Genomic DNA, 15135 nt, shown 5'->3' on the forward strand with positions numbered 1-15135 from the left:
GGGGCTCACAAAACTCCGGGCTGCCTAGCAAAGAGGCAGTTTGACAGCTCGTGCTGCTTTGGTGTTGGTGTCAGTGTGGAGAAAGCCAGGGGTTCGAAGGGTCGGGTCACACCGTATGTTTGCAACTCAGGTATTTTTCCAAGCACTTGCTTTCAAAGAAATTGAAGGATGACCTTTCTGAGCTGTAAACTGCTCATGAAAAACCATTTTTGATGACAGCATTCTCTAATGGAGTTCAAAGAGTTGAAGGACTTTGCTGTAACCAAATATCTTCCACTTCATATACTTATTTATGTGAACAATTTTCTCAGGGCTCATATAAAAAAAAGGAATAAAATTTATACTAGCCCTATCTCATTATAGGAATAAGTATATTTACTTACTCAGGGCTATATGAATGTATGTTTTTTTAATCTCAGCTACTCATTAAGAGATACCTTTCAGGACTGTTCCTGCACCTCTGACCCCTTCCCTTGGGATACCCTAAGGGCCTCCTGCTACTGAGATCCCTTCTGGCAGGTTCTGTGGATATAAGAGAAGCACTTACTTACTGTACTGTCCCCTTTCCTGGGAATGCATACACTGGCTCCTAAGCTGGCTTGATTTACAGGCAACCCTCTGTGATTCTCCTCTGCCATTTCATACAGCCCAGCTGAATTAATGAAAGGAAAAGGCCATTTTTTCCCTGGAAAATGTGGTATTAGTGGATTACTGAACCCTCAGAACTTGGTTAATTACAAACACAAAAGTTCAATTTTTTTTTATCTAATTGTTGCCTTTATTTTTATTTTCTTTAAAGATTTTATTTATTTATTCATGAGAGACACAGAGTCACAGGCAGAGGGAGAAGCAGTCTCCCCGCGGGGAGCCTGGTGCAGGACTAGATCCCCGGACCCCGGGATCATGACCTGAGCCAAAGGCAGATGCTCAACCACCTCATCCAGGCATCCCCAATCGTTGCCTTTAAAGATACTCTGTCAATACCCTGTCCTACAACTTTTGGGTCACTTCGGACTTTTAAAAAGTCAGATCTAGTGGAGTCTAAAATGAAGTCTCACATACACGTTAGTGATGGACCTGTATTATTCTTTTGAAAGTTCCTCTCTCTCACTAAATAGTTCATTAAGACAAGCACCTTTCACTGGTCATTCCACTCTCAGATGAGGCCACAAGTGCTTAAGGCGGTGGTTTTCAAAACATTTGTCGATGCTCCCACACCCACAAAATGTTGCAAACTTCAGAACTCTCGTGCTTAAGAAAACCTGACATCTAAAATGTTTTATCATTGATATAATTTGAGGCAAATGATGCAATTTCCATTGTAGTATAAATATTGGTACTTAAAAATAATGCTATTATATTACTCTTTTAAATATATTCACCGAACTACAAATACCATAATTATGTTACAACCACCATCACCCATTTGTAATACACGGAAAAACTCTACTCTAGTGGTGAGACAGTTTGCAGTGTCCTTTTGCCTCCTTGAACTTGTATTTCCACTGCATTTCTCCAGTAGAATTTTATCCTATTATCTTGTTACGCTTGGAAGTTTTATTAACCACTCTATCATAATTTCCTATGATAAAAATATGCATATAAGTTGAAATGTTTAGATTTCCTCGGTCTTTAAGACTGCAAAGGTTAAAAATTTATCCCAGAGTGAGTTATCAAATATTAGGATCCACATGATTGAAACAGGATACACATATTAAAATTTTTAATAAATATTAGATGTAAAGCATGCAATTTTACTGGAAATATATATATATATATATACACATTTTAAGAATTTATTAATTTATTTATGAGAAACACAGAGACACAGGCAGAGGGAGAAGCAGGCTCCCTGCGGTGAACCTGATGTGGGACTCGATCCCAGGACCCCAGGATCATGGCCTGAGCCAAAGGCAGATACTAAACCACTAAGCCACCCAGGTGCCCTTGGATTTATATTTCAGAGAGCTTCCAACGTCTTCCCCAGCACCATCCTAACCCTGGTGCCTGTGGGCAGCAAAGTAAATGCCAGGAGAGGAGTTTCTCTCTCTTTGGGAATGGAACTGAGTGGTGGCCGGTGTGGAACCAACTTGGGCCAGAACGGCTGTGCCTCAGTCCTGTCCGAGAGGCCACCTTCTTCCGTGGATCACTTAACCTCTTTGAGTCTCCAATTCCTGTCTTTGTATCCTGGAGATATTATAACACATGCCCTGTTTCCGGTGCAGAGCTATAGAAAGTTTCATCTCAGGGAATGTATAAATGCTTTGCATGCAGCAAAAACAAAATACAAGCGTTAATTACTCTTATTCATAAGGGAGGGGAATGCTCTTTCTGAAATGTTGACCTCAGAAGCTCAGAATTTAAATAGTGGTTTGATAATTACAATGCCAGTTTCATCTGACCTGTCTGGTATCACTTTAGGCTTTTGGCATCTGAGATATTAAAATAAATGTATTTTTCTGAAGAAAAATAAGGGTCCTTGAGGGATCCTTGAATTAAAAACTTAAAATACAATGAAAAGGATTCTTATAAGCCTAAATGATGCAATGTTCATCTCAGGAGAAGTTAGTTCTCAGCCCCCAGGCTGGGGCCTGCGCTCCAGAAGGAAGGCAAAGCACCACTAGACAACCAAGGATGAATTTGGGAGTCACAGAATCACACCCTGTGTGCATACAGTCAGACAGCTTCTGGTTTTGAGGACTTTTCACCCTAGCTTCTTGGAAAAAAGAGAGAGAGATCTACAGAGTAAACAGACACAAGGAAATAAGCAAGTAAGGGAAGAAGGGGAAAAAAAGGTACAAAAATGCAGCGTGTTTGAAGTCTCCCCATCTTGATTCCATCAGTTCAATCCCCAGGAGCACACACAGAGTGAGGGGGCGTGTTTGTCGTCCGCCCCGGGCGGGTCTGCAGGGAGGTGGAGGTGGAGGTGAGGTGGGGCTTGCCCTCCGATGACAGATCCTAGACTCAGCTCCACTTTGAAGTTGACCTGAACGATCCTTTCATCAAGTTCTCAGTATCGCTGTGGCTATAATTTCAACTTGAAACAGGAACAAAGTGTTTTTACTATTGAGTAAATCCTCTGTTGGAAGAGCAGAGTCTCCCTGTGCAGATGGTGTCTCTCTGCTTCTCTTCTGGGTGGTGCATGTAGACTCCACTTTTCACACACAAAGTTTGGGAACTGGCACTCTGTCGAGCAAGTCAACAAACCGTCCACCAGGACTGGCCATGGCATCTACACAGCGATAGTACCATTCCTAACATTCTCCTTCATCCCCTCCTTTCTTCCTTGCTTCTTTTCTTGCTTCCTTAGAAAAATAATTCTTCAGTCTTTTGTTTTCATATTTATCATTGAAGTCGTTTAGGGTTTTGTAAAACATAGAGATTCTTGGTGTCTTGGTGTCCTATCCCAGATGACACAATCAGAATCTCTGGAGAGAGAATAATAAACCAGCACATCTCTGTTTGGGCAGATTGTGTCACGGCTGCTGTGGTTGTCCTGGGGTCAGGGGTCCACGCAGGGACACGGAGCTGTGGCCAGGGCGGGTGGGCTTCGGGAGGCACATGGGGTCACTTCAGAGTTGTGACGGTGGCAAACTCCATAGTGCATGTTTGTTACAGTGCTCCCTCCAGTCCATGCTCTTCTCGCCACCAGGGAATTTTAAAAATATATCCTAATCAGGTCGTGCTCACTCCAGCTTCAAATTCTTTAGCTGATCTCCTAACTTTTTAGATAAGGATCAAAATCGTTAATGTGGCTTACATGAAGAGAGAGAGATAGGGAAAGGATTTTTTTTTTTTTAAAGATTTACTTATTTTAGAGAAAGAGGTGGGGGGTGGAGGGGCACAGGGAGAGGGAGAACTCAAGATTTCCTGCTGAGCATGGAGCCCAATGTGAGGCTCGATCCCAGGACCCCAAGATCATAACCTGAGCCAAAACCAAGGGCTGGATGCTTAACCGACTGAGCCCCCCAGGTGCCCCTTGGAACAGATTTTTTTTTTTAATGGGAAAAACTAATAGCAGAACTGAGTACCTGGGGACCTGGGTTCTGGTTTGGATCCTGCATAATTTATCAGTCCTGTGATTTCTGACCTCAGTTACCTCACTGTAAAATTATATGGTTGGATGAGATGATCTCTAACTCTCTCATCTTTAAGATATTTCTTGGATCTGAGCCACTATTTGAAGGACAGGAAGTAATTCCAGAGTAGGGGATAGGATTTGGTTGGAACAACCTGGCTCATGAGTATGTTCACCTCATATTAATTGATGAGAAGTGAAAGTGAAACAATCAGTGGTAATAAAGGACCCTCTGTGCAAGATCTTGACCAAATCTTGATGTCATAGACTACAAACAAAACAAACATGCTCCTTCTGGCTTATAATGACACAATCAAATGGTTCTAATGAAAATTGGGATTCTGAGACTGTCCTTTTCAAGAAATAATTCTAAAGCCTGCTTATGAGCATGTCCAGGTCTTAGTTCAGTGAGCACATGGCAAGTGCTGAAATAATTCAGTCCCAAACAAACTGTGAGAATTGGTATAAATGGAAATGATGTGAAACTAACTACCAAGAGAAAATGAAAAGTTTCTATGGATGACTGGTCACATTGCAGCTCTTAATAGTCATCTGCAGGGTAGATGAAATAGTGTGTCAACAATTCATTGGTTGGATGATTATAATGACTCTTGTAAATTGATGAAGAGACTTGAATTGCAATTTTTAAAGCAAGTTCAGAAATACTTCATTCACTTCCAGTAGGCAATGTGTTTGTCCCTGAGGTCAAAGATGGCATCCATCACTTTGACATACTTGGGTCTTTAACCAATTCAAACTAATCCACAGCAGTAGACGGAGGCCAGTTGTTGGATGGAAGATTGCTCAAAGACTCTTTCATCTGCTACCCCACTTGTATCGGCCATCTACCTTCCAGTTTCCTCAATGTGCTAAAATGCCCTTCTCTTCTGCGTGCCAGACTTTCTCTCTCATCATTCAATCATTTTGCCTTCACCAAGAATGCTGTCCTTTATTAGACGGGTAGGGGCTGATGACTTCTGATTCCTAGTGTTTAATTAACCATTCCATCTTCCCTGCTGCCATACCATCCTATAAATACCACTATGATAAGACACAGAGTATGAGTTTTGTCTGTCTGCCCCCCTAGATTGGATATTTCTTTAGAGCAGACATCATCACTCACATGTTTGTATCTCCCACATCTGCCACAATACCCAACATGTTACTCGTAAATACTTGGAGAACAAGAACTATAGTGATGACTTGGCAGGGCAAGTGTTAGTTACCATCTCATAAGGACTTTTATTCTAATTTATTTTATAACAGTTAAAATACTACATATCGACAATGAAAATATAGCAGAATGTAATACAGCTCGAATATTAGTGATTGAAACAGAAAAATGTTATGTAAGACATACTTTGAATGTGCTTAAGGAAGAGAAAACAAACTGGTTTAAATAGAGAGGGTGAGGAAGGGTCTTCTGAAAAGAGATCTTGAGAGATTCTAGGAGTTGTTCACACCTCTATCCAAATCAGGTTACATTTCAAAGCACATGGCCTTCTTTTTCCTAGATTTGCCCATCTTATGTGTTCCCATTATATGTAGGATAATTTACAGGCTGACAAGGTAGGTTGGAGGAGGCATAGAAGAGAGAATGAGATAGAAGATTGCCTTGAGAATGAGATATTTGAGCAAGTTGGAAGGAGGGAGGAGGGAAGTTGTTATGGGTTGAAATGTGCCCCCCCAAATTCATCAGTTGAGGTCCTAAGAATGCCTTTATCTGGAAATAATGCCATCGATGTAATTAATTAAGATGAGGTCTTTAGGGGGACCTGGGGGGGTGGGGCTCAGTCGGTTAAGCATTATCTCTTCAGCTCAGGTCATGACCCGAGGTCCTGGATGGAGCCTCGAGTCAAGCTCTCTGTTCAGTGGAGAGTCTACTTCTCCCTCTCCCTTTGCCCCTCCCTACTCTTACTCTCTCTCTCTGTGTCTCAAATAAATAAATAAAATCTTTTAAAAAAAAAAAAAAAAAGATGAGGCCTTTAGCGTGGCCTCTGATCCAACATGACTGTGTCTCATCTTTAAAAAGGGAAATTTGAACACGCATACAAGAAGAACACCGTGTGGACATGAAGATGGCCATCTGTAAGCCAAGTGGAGAGTCCTGGGACAAATCCTTCTCTCACTGCCTTCAGAAGGAACCAACTTGCCGACAACTTGACTTCAGACTTTTGGCCTCCAGAACTGTGAGACAACAAATTTCTGTTGTTGAAGCCAGTTTGTGGTGCTTCGTTACAGCAATCCTAGCAAATTAATCTAGGAATGAAAGAGAATGTGTGTATACATGTTAAAGAATAATCTCCTAAAATGGAATGAACTGGATTGTGAACTGTGAAATGTGAAATAGGTATGGGGAAGGATGGCTGGTCTAAGACGTCCTGAGGAAGGAGAGGACATAAATTAAATTAAAAAATTTAAAAAAAAAAAAAAAAAGGGGGATCCCTGGGTGGTGCAGTAGTTTGGCGCCTGCCTTTGGCCCAGGGCGTGATCCTGGAGACCCGGGATCGAATCCCACGTCAGGCTCCCGGTGCATGGAGCCTGCTTCTCCCTCTGCCTGTGTCTCTGCCTCTCTCTCTCTCTTTGTCTGTGCGACTATCATAAATAAATACAAATTAAAAAAAAAAAAAAAAAAAAAAAAGGAGAGGACATTGAGCAGTTCCTGGTGCCAGCCAGCAGATGGTGTTGTTGATTGGAACAGCTCTCAGGTAGGGGAGACAACGGTGGGTCTTTCCAATTTGTCAGGGGCTTGCAAGTGGAGTAGCCAGCAGTGGTAATTGCTGGACATGCAGACAACTGCTAAGCTGTATTCAGCATCCTCTGTGAAGACTGCAAACGGGGACTTATGGGAAATATTCCTGGTGGTTATAACCAGAGGGGTGAGCAGTGTGGTATGTGAGCATGGAATTAAAACTTTTGCTACATCGGACTACAGTGCAGACTTTTAGAGGATTTGTCACTGTGGCTGTGCCATTCTCTTTGCATAGCATCTTACGCAAAGTTAGAAAATAGCCATTCTTTGTGATAATAATTTTTTCCTTTTAAGCCTACTAAAAAGAGGCATCGTTTTTTCCTTAAACATTACATTTTTATTTTTTTAAAGATTTATTTATTTATTCATGAGAGACACAGAGAGAAAGAAGCAGAGAGGTAGGCAGGAGAAGCATGCTCCTCTCAGGGAGCTCGATGTAGGACTCCATCCCAGATCCCAGGATCACGCCCTGAGCCGAAGGCAGACGCTCAACTGCTGAGCTACCTGGGCATCCCAAACATTACATTTTTAAGCCAATAGTATGTGCAAAGACTATATTTACATCTACTTAAGTCTTTGAGACATGCTTTTATTTACTTCTTTGAATATTATTAACTGCCATTTTAACATAGAAACTTCAATATCTACATTAAAAAAGAATCCAACAATGACCAAGAAATAATAAGTGTTTATAAAATACTTTTGCACAGAGCCCTGTGGTGTCATCATCATAGACCTTATAGCCTATTATACAGATCAGAAAACTGAGACTCCTAGAGTGTAAGCACAAGTAGAAAGTAGCAGAAGAAAACCCCAAACATAGTCTGTCCAACCCCTGGTTCAACATGCTGTCTCATTGATTAAATGTTTGAGGATTTAAGGAATTTTTAAAATTGCAAATCGAAACCACAGTGAGATATCCCTGCGCCTGTCAGAATGGCTATTATCAAAAAGACAAGAAATAGTAAGTGGTAATGAGGATGCAGAGAAAAGAATCCTGTGTGCTGTGGGTGGGAATGTAAATTGGTGCAGCCACTATGGAAAACAGTATGGAAGCTCCTCAAGAATTTAAAAATAGAACTACTGTATAAGCCAGCAATTAATTCTACTTTGCAATATTTATCTGAAGGAAATGGAAACACTGACTAGAAAATATATCTGCACCCCCACATCCACTGCAGCATTACAACAGCCAAGACATAGAAACAAGCTGAGTGTCCATCAGTGGATGGATGGATGAAGATATTGTGACACGTATGCATATGTACACACACATATCTACGATGGGATATTATTCACCCATAAAAAAAAGAGGAAATCCTGCCATTTGTAACCTGGAAGAACATTGGGAGTCTTATACTAAATGAAATAAGACACAGAAAGGCAAATACCATATGATGTCACATATGTGTGAAATCTAAAAACAAATATAAAAACTGAATTCACAGTAACAAAGAGCAGATTGGTGGTTACTAGAGGTAGAGGGCAGAGGGAAGGCAAAATGGGTGAAGGGGGTCAAAGGTACAAACTTCCAGTTAGGAAGTTAATAAGTCATGGGGATATCACGTAAAGCATGGTGACTACAATTAATTATATTGTGTTGTATATTTGAAAGGCACTATGAGAGTAGATCTCAAAAGTCCTCATCACAAGAAAAGATTTTGTGACAATGAAGAAAAAATTTGAGGAACTGTTAATAGAAAATTATACCACAGGGTTTAATGTCCTCCAGTTTTGTTTTAATGATCGAACTACGTGCTTTTTGTCAAGATATTTATCATAAAGAGCCTGTGAAATTTTAATAGAAATCCAATTGTTGCTTATATAATTAGCTCTGAGTAGAAAAAAAAAAAAAAAAGGAGACTGTTGAGAGTGCACAGAACAGGTTTGAATCTCTCTAGTTTGGGCAAGTTACTTAAAGTCATCAAACTACCATTTCCCTAACTGTCAAAAAGAAACTGTAATACTTGGCCTCAGAAGCTTTCAAAAAATAAGACACATTAAGTATTTAATGTAGTTCCTGGAACCAAATAGTTCTTCATAAATGGTAGCTCCATAATTCATTACAAATAAGAGAGTCACTGGAGGTCTAGCATGCAAAGAACATGTTTTCTCTCAAGCAAATGATGAGGATCAAGGTCAAAGTCCTAATATGCAGCCATGGACTGACTTCACACCCACACAGGGTTGCTGGGCAGTCAGGGAGCATGCTCACTTCCCACTTCTTAGAACTAAATGGAGTAGGAACATTCCTCTGCCTCTAAGGGGCACATTTCTGTCCAGCTTGTCATGTGGCAGGCACTTCTTGGGGCTTTGTGCCCTGCACTAAGTGGGAGTTTTGAATGTAGGAAGCAAGAACAGTTTGCTATAAAGATCCCTGCTGTAAAAAAAAAAAAAAAAAAAAATCCCTGCTGTGGATCGGAGGAGGTTATTTTACCTTAAAAGGAGCAAATTACATGACTTCTTTAATGTCATCCAGATGATTTTCTCCTTTTCATTTTTGAAGCTTTGCTTACAATTCCACAGCATTTCTTAGCAGCACGGGCTTAACTTGGCACTATCCATGGCTTCACCCGTCGTAAACAATGCTTGAGGGGCATGAGCTTTCTGGCTGTGCATTTTAATTTCAGAATTCCATTTTATATGAACCCCTTACATATGGATGAATGCTATGTGGTTTACAAAGTGTTTAATGGACATTAGTTCACAGAATTTTCGAGCAGATGTATTGACTAGAGGTTGGCCAGACGTGTTCTGTAAAGGCCCAGGTAGTAAATATTTTTGGTTTTATAGGCTGTGCAGTTTCTATATGTTGTAACTACTCAGCTCTGCCCTCATAGCAGGAAAGCAGCCCTAGACAATATGCAAACAGATGGGCATGGCTGTGTGCCAATAAAACTTTATTTATGGACACTAAGATTTGAAATTTGTTTCCTTTTCACATGACGCAAAATAATTTTAGGATTTTTTTCCTTAGCTCACAGACTATACAAAAAAAGTCACAATTTGTCTATCTTTGCATTAGAAGATTATAGTCAGAATCAGTGTGAGACCTGCTAGAAGCCTTACAGAGCTTCTCAAGGCCCCTCCTTTCTAGCTGAAATTCTGGAGCACAGAGAAATTAAATACTTTCCCCAAAGTCATACAGCTGGTGAGTTCTAGAGACAAAACTATTATCCCCATATCCTGATTCAAAAAAAAAAAAAAATCAGGTTTTTCAAAAACCACAGGGTTCTCCAATAATTGCCATGACTTACACACTTCCATGCAAGCCTCTATGATGAACTTGTAATTAAGCTGTGGGCATAAATGTCTGTCTCCACATTAGCTATTCTGACCTCAATGGGAGAGACTTGGACTCTGTATGATGACTTCTTCAGCTGTTGCTTGTGGCCTGCTATTCAGGTCAAAGACAACAAGTGAGACCTCTCTCTCATGACTCAAACTGCCACTTAAGTTAAATAGTAGACTTTTCGAGCTTAAAGGGTCCCTCGAGATTTTCTTGGCTCACATCGTAACATTATATGGGGGAAATTAAGATCTAGAGAACCTAAATGTACTACCCAAGACCACTCACTTCCAGAAGCCAAGTCTTTGGACTCCTAGGACAGATCTGTTTCGATGGCACCCTAGTGCCTGACATAATAGTTTATGTAAAAACATGCTGTCATTCATAATTAAAGCATGACTTTTGTGTTAAAGTCCAGAGACCAAATATAATAATTACCACTGATTGCCAACTCATTGTTCTATATTAGGCACTATACCAGGCACACATGTACATTGCAGAATGTAATCCTTTCCTAATTTACCTCCACTTTTTGGATCAGGAAGCTGAGGCTTGAAGAGTTTCCAGTTACTCATGTTCCTTAGCTAACACGCGATAGAGCCACAGCTCAAATCTACTTTTCTCCTTTCCGATCCACTATCTGCGGTGGAATCGCCGCCAAGATTCAGATTTTCGTGAAAACCCTTTCAGGGAAGATCACCACTCTTGAGGCTGAACTCTCCAATACAATAGAGAATGTAAAGGCCAAGATTCAGGATAAGGGAGGAATTCCTCCTTTAATCAGCAGACTCATCTTTGCTGGAAGATGGGCGTCCTTTGTCTACTACAACATTCAAAAGTGATCTACTCTTGTGTTGAGACTTCGTGGTGGTGCTAAGAAGAGGAAGAAGTCTTACCCCACTCCCAAGAAGAATAAATGTAAGAGAAGGAAGGTTAAACTGGCCATCGTGAAATACTATAAGGTGGATGCAAATGGCAAAACCAGTCGCCTTCGTCGGGAGTGCCCTTCAGATGAACGTGGTGCTGGAGTTGGTGTGGCTAGCCACTTCGACAGACATTGTTGTCTGACCTACTGCTTCAACAAACCAGAAGACAAGTAATTGTATATGGGTTACTAATACAAGACATGAACTGACAACAACAAAATCTACTTTTCTCTTTAAAATAAAATCTGAGCTATCCATTCTCCATGGCACCTCTGTTGGGTGATTTTGTTTTAAGCCACAGAAATCCAAACCAAAAAAGGCATAAATTAGAGAAGGACTTGGCACAGGGCACTGCAAAAGGGAAGTGTGACTTCAGGGGCCAACCAGTCCAAGTCCCGTGACTCCTGGCTCTGCCCTCCCCGACTTGCTGGCTAAGATCTTCAGCCGGCTTCACGGCTTCACGTAGGGCACTTTGCATTCTTATTCCCAACCAGTAGGGTAAAGGTGAAACCGGATCACTACGGAACCAACGTCTGGATGCTGGAACTCTGGACCAATCCCTGGACTAGGCCATAGGCCGAGGGTGGAATTAACCCTCAGAGCCCATCCCTAGAGCTAGGATGGGGTTAATCCACCCCAAAAGATCTGCTATCACACAATGGAGGGAAGGGCTACTCCCTCCATACATGAAAATCTGGGAGGTTTAGAAAAAGAAGGGAAGAATTAATGTTTTGGGGGCAGTCAATGAATTTCTTTACCACCTCCATATCCACTCCACATTTATTTAATGGATACCGTCAAAGATGCAAAACTGGCATCATCAACCTTGGCAGTGGTGTTCTTGACCACTTGGTAGAAGCTGGTAAGGGGAGAATTGCTCAAGGTACATTGTGTACACCAATCTTAAGCACGTTTCTTTGGATACTTGCCTGCATTTTTGGCATTGTTAAAATGGATATGTATCAGCCTATGAAGGCAGAACCTTCCCCAAAAGTATTCCGTCTTTTCCTGGTGGCTAAATCTGCACTTTCCCCGGAAAAGAATAAAGGGACTAATAGTGACCCAATCCTAGTCTTGTGTGACTAGGATTTTTACAATGACTCTTCGTCTTTATAACTAAGAATTCATTAGAGTCCTATCTCCCACTTGTCCCGCCAGCTCCACCGTCCGTGTCCCCATCAACCTCCCAACCTCATCACAGCACACTGCGATAACTTTGAACGCCTAGCATCTCCGTTAGATGTCAGTCTCCTTAGGAAAGGACCATTTCTTACCCATTTTTGGTCCTCAGCCTGCAGGAGCATCCTGGTGCACAGGAAGTGAATGACCATAACCAAATGAGCAGTGCTGGTTCTGAGGAGAGAGCTGGGCTTGCGCCTGTGGAATACTGGTGAGGTCCTTTAGCCCCTTGGAACCTCCTCTTCCACTAAATGAGAAAATTAACAGCATCTGCCTTATGGGATCAACTGAGAAGTATGCTATAATACGTAAATGATGAAAGTCTATCTCTTTCAATTTCTCATTAATTCTAAGAGGCTCATTTTCTCATATTGTAATGTCTCTAAAACTGAGATCCGTTCTTGCAATGGACTGAACATTCATCTCCCCCTCAAATCCATGTGTTGAAATCTAATGCCCAAGGTGATGGTAGGAGGATGTGGGGCCTTTGGAAGGTGGTTAGGTCATGAGGGTGGAGCCTTCATGAATGAGATCAGTGTTCTTATAAAATAGACACAAAGCTCCCACCCCCTTCTGGATGTGAGGTTACAGGTAGAAGGCACTGTCTGTGAACCAGAAAGCAGGCCTTCACCATACATCAAATCTGCAGGCCCATTGATCTTGGGCACCCTCAGCCTCCCTAACCGTGAGAAATAAATTTCTGTTGTTTATAAGCCACGCAGTTTATGGTTTTCAGTTATAGCAACCCAAAGAGACTAAGACAATCCTGCAATCCATGCATAAATATACACCATAACTTATTTGATGGTATTTTTTTTCTTATGTCTCATATACCAGATTTTAGTGTTGTGTAAGATAATGATGACTTCTACAATCGAAGGTGTCTGGTGTTCAACAAAATATGATGCTATTGAGATGCCTGGGTGACTCAGTGGTTGAGCATCTGCCTGTGGCTCAGGTCGTGATCCTGGGGTCCTGGGATCGAACACCACATTGTGCTCCCCGCAGGGAGCCTGCTTCTCCCTCTGCCTATGTCTCTGCCTCTCTCTGTGTGTCTCTCTCATAAAGAAATAAATAAATTTTTTTTAAATGATACTATTGATAGCCTTGCAGTAGTGCCTCTGACATATTCCCCCAAGCTGGCCTCAGAATCAACTGTTCAGTTTGTCAACCTCCAGAAGGTCCCTCCACATCCCTCACAGAACTTCTGGAAGCTTTTAATAACTCCCGATCCATCCTACATTTTAAATGCATCCAAACGCTCTGGGAAATGATTTGTATTTTCATTTCCCCATATACTAGTTACAGTACTTAGTATAAGCACTTAATCTTGTCTTGACTTTCCATTACCATCTCGCCACCAGCAGCAAACTTGAAGTAATGGGAAGAACTCTGTAATGTTTTGGAAAGAATAATTTTAGTTCTAGTCCCCTTTTGTCACTAATTAGCTACATGTCTAATCTCTGTCATTGGCGACATGGGGGTGCCAATATTTTCCTCACAGTCATGCAAGGTTGAATGAGATCATATATGTGGATGTCCTTTAAAATTACTGCATGCTGGAATCTGAGGAACAGAACGGCCTCTGTTCCCCCTCTGTAATTTCGCCAATCTTGGACAGCTTCCAAAGACAACACTTCAGAAGAAAGGGTGACTTTTAAGGTGCATTTGATGGTTTCCTATATGCACCCACATAATCACTGAGATGATTCCTGCTCTCCAAACATCGACAAGACACGGAAAACAAAGTGGCAGATTGTTACATTTGACTGGGTTTCCAGTAAGAATGTACACTCCATTGCTTTAAATGTCAGGGTCTCCCCTTCACCCCCCGACTTTGCCCCATCCTGCAGGAACTGTTTCCTTTGCTTGGGCCTGCTAGGAGAGCCTTAGCAAGACAGTACAAGCTTTAATTTGAGACTATTGAATTTTGTTTTTCCAATGTTACTTATCAGAGACCAGCTTCCTTTTATGTTGGGTGTTAAAGTAGCAATCATTTATTTGTGGTTTTCTCCGTCACCTTTTTCACATTGTACTTGTCTCTACTTTGGACACTTTTAAAACCAAGTTTATCTTTTACTTGGTTTTCGGCTTAAATTATGGAGTGGGAGTGGAGGGGGCATTAGAATTCTGGTAGAGACGGTGCCCACTTTGTACTCAAATTACACACGTCCCCCCATTTCTGTAGATACCCCACAGCAATCTGAAAAGGTGTAGCATTCTGTGTTGGAGGTGAAGACACTGAGGGGATGTGTCAGAAGTCATAGAATCAAAATGGACCCAAACCACTCCAGCACAGACCACCCCCCTCCCAACACTCTTTTTTTTTTTTTTTTTTTGGTTGTCTAAGTAATAAAGAAAAGGGCATGGGGTGGGGGGCGGGTATTTGAGCAAACATTTGACATTATATGTTTAATCCTTTGAAACCGGAGATCATCTTCTTCCACTCCCTGTATCACCTCATTTCATGTTTTATTCCTGAAAATGAACTTAGTGGATCATTTTCCTTTACATTTTTCTGGAACAATTCCAGATTTTTATGGCATTACAGAATCTGTCTCCAGCTAAAGGCATTCCATCAAGGAGACAGCCTTGGGGAAGAAGCGAGGGATAAATTACATGAATGAGTTAGTACAAAGCTGCTAATAAAACCTACAACACAGGTAAAAAGCAGAGGGTGTAATTTGCAGACAAAGTTATTTAGTACCATCTACCAAGAACTAAAAATAGAAAACACTTTAAAAGTATGTATTATTTATTTAAGTTGCTCAACCAAGAGAGGCTTAACTAAAGAGTAAAACAAAAACGGTTTCCAGCCCTGAGATTTATGTCTGTCAATAATCACCAACAAAGAATTGCTTTTTGACTTCAGAGCGTGTTTTCCCTGAAAGTTTGAAAGACACAGTTCTTG

The 15135-nt window shown here is 41.2% G+C and overlaps 1 pseudogene; it reads left to right on the forward strand.

Annotated features, from left to right (window-relative positions):
• Positions 1-6150: 6150 nt before the first annotated feature.
• On the forward strand, positions 6151-11219 carry LOC112932488 (ubiquitin-ribosomal protein eS31 fusion protein-like; annotated as a pseudogene).
• Positions 11220-15135: the final 3916 nt, after the last annotated feature.

This window comes from Vulpes vulpes, chromosome 13, assembly GCF_048418805.1.
Source record: "Vulpes vulpes isolate BD-2025 chromosome 13, VulVul3, whole genome shotgun sequence".
Lineage (NCBI taxonomy): Eukaryota > Metazoa > Chordata > Mammalia > Carnivora > Canidae > Vulpes > Vulpes vulpes.